Genomic DNA, 2,719 nt, shown 5'->3' on the forward strand with positions numbered 1-2,719 from the left:
TATACCTCAATACAACTATTAAAAATAACAGAGGGTGGGGAAAATGGGGAGATGTTGGTCCAAGAGTACAAACGTTCAGTTATAAGATGATTAAGTTCTGGGGGTGCCTGGCTGGCTTAGCTGGTGAAGCATGCAACTCTTGATCTCGTGGTTGTGAGTACAAGGCCCACATGAGGTGTAGAGATTACATTAAAAAAAAAAAAAGATGAGGGGCATCTGTGTGGCTCAGTCAGTTGGGCAGCTGCCTTCGGCTCAAGTCACCAACCTAGGTCTTGAGATTGAGGCCCGCGTCGGGCTCCCTGCTCAGGGGAGGCTGCTTCTCCTTCTCCCTGACACTCCGCCAGCTTGTACTCACTCTCTTTGTTAAATAAACAAATAAACTCTTTTAAGAAAATAAAATAAAGGGGCACCTGGGTGCTCAGTGGGTTAAGCCGCTGCCTTCGGCTCAAGTCATGATCCCAGGGTCCTGGGATCGAGCCCCACATCGGGCTCTCTGCTCAGCAGGGAGCCTGCTTCCTCCTCTCTCTGTGCCTGCCTCTCTGCCTACTTGTGATCTCTGTTTGTCAAATAAATAAAATCATAAAAAAAATAAAATACATTTATTAAAAAATTTAAAAAAACAAATAAATTCTAGAGACCTAATATACGGCAAAGGGACTACAGTTAATGATAATGTATCATAAACTTGAAATTTCTCGAGAGAGTACTTACTAAATGTTTTCACTGCAAATCAGAAAGGTAACTGTAAGGTGGTGACTGTATGTTAATTAGCATTTCATAATATATCGAAACATCATGTTGTACACCTTATTTTTTGGTTTAAAGATTTTATTTTATTTCTTTATTTACTTTTTAAAGATTTTATTTACTTATTTGTCAGAGAGAGCACAAGCAGAGGGAAAAGCAGGATCCCCGAGAAGCAGGGAGCCCAACAAGGGGCTTGATCCCAGGACCCTGGGATCATGACCTGAGCTGAAGGCAGAGGCTTAACCGACTGAGCCACCCAGGCATCTTAATTAATTAATTAATTAATTAATGATTTTTTTATTAAAACATTTTTTTTAAGATTATATTTATTTAGGGCACCTGAGTGGCTCAGTGGGTTAAGCTACTGCCTTTGGCTCAGGTCATGTTCTCAGTCCTGGGATCAAGTCCGAATTGGGCTCTCTGCTCAGCGGGGAGCCTGCTTCCCTCTCTCTCTCTGCCTGCCTCTCTGCCTACTTGTGATCTCTCTCTGTCAAATAAATAAATAAAATCTTTAAAAAAATATTTAATTTATTTATTTGACAGACAAAGATCACAAGTAGGCAGAGAGAGAGAGAGGAGGAAGCAGTCTGCCTGCCGAGCAGAGAGTCCGATGAGGGGCTGGATCCCAGGACCCTGAGATCATGACCTGAGCCAAAGGCAGAGGCTTTAACCCACTGAGCCACCCAGGCGTCCCTATTTATGATTTTTTTAAAAGTGATCTCGGGGCTCCTGGGTGCTCAGTGTCTTAAAGCCTCCACTTTCAGCTCAGGTCGTGATCCCAGGGTTCTGGGATCCAGCCCCGCATCGGACTCTCTGCTTAGCAGGGAGCCTGCTTTCTCCTCTCTCTCTCTCTGCCTGCCTCTCTGCCTACTTGTGATCTCTGTCTGCCAAATAAATAAATAAAATCTTTAAAAAAAAAATCTTTAAAAAAACAAAAAGTGATCTCTACATGCAACATGGGGCTCAAACTCACAACCACACGATCAGGGTCTGGCTGAGCCAGCCAAACATTCCATCATGTTGGACACTTTAAGTAAAATACAATGTTTATTGGCCACTCAGTCCTCAGTAAAGTTAGGGAGGAGAAAAAGAAAAAAATACTAAAAACTTAAAATTTAAAAACCCGAAAGCAACCATTCAATGAATTGGGGACTGGTTAATAAGTGATGGTTTTTAATATATTAAAAATCCGTGCATTTACTGGAAAACAAGAAGGTAGACCTGTACCAGGAAATCTGGAAACATCCCCAAGATATATGAAAAATATATAAATGAGAAAAAGCAACGTTCAGAGCAGTGTGTCTAGTATAGCTTCTTTTGTGTACATTTTTGGAACGATTAGCAAAGGCAGGTAACATTTTCTCTTCTCTTATACCAGAAGCGGCTTAGGTTTCAGGCAAAGTGTAATCAACCCGCTTCCTCTCTTCTCCCGCCGGCACCGGTCCATGCACGTCGGCCTCCCCGAACAAAGTGTTCATTCCTCCGATGAATCCAGGGACAAAGGAGAGAGCATGCCCTTCACTTGTCTTCTCCGTCCACACCACACAGCCCTTTAAGAGAGGGTGATGGGCCCTAGAAACGTAAAGGCTTCCTGGATGGAAAGAGGGAGAAGTGCCTCTTGTGTGTTTCTGAGTTTCTTCCAGCAGCAGTGGAAACACCCCACGATGAACTCCACCCATGATCTCCATGTTTGTAAATGGCAGAGAGGGTCCTGGCAGGGGCACCTGGGTGGCTCAGTGGTTAAACTTCTGCCTTCAACTCAGGTCATGATCCAAGGATCATGGGATCGAGCCCTGAATGGGGCTCCCTGCTCAACGGGAAGCCTGTGTCTCTCTCTCTCCCACTCCCCCCTGCTTGTGTTCCTTCACTGTCTCTGTCAAATAAGTAAAATCTTAAATAAAGAAGAGAGACAGAGAGGGTCCCGGGGACCCAGTAATCTGTGCCTTGAAATTTAATGTTTAACCATTGACAC

Source organism: Mustela nigripes, chromosome 16, assembly GCF_022355385.1.
Source record: "Mustela nigripes isolate SB6536 chromosome 16, MUSNIG.SB6536, whole genome shotgun sequence".
Classification (NCBI taxonomy): domain Eukaryota; kingdom Metazoa; phylum Chordata; class Mammalia; order Carnivora; family Mustelidae; genus Mustela; species Mustela nigripes.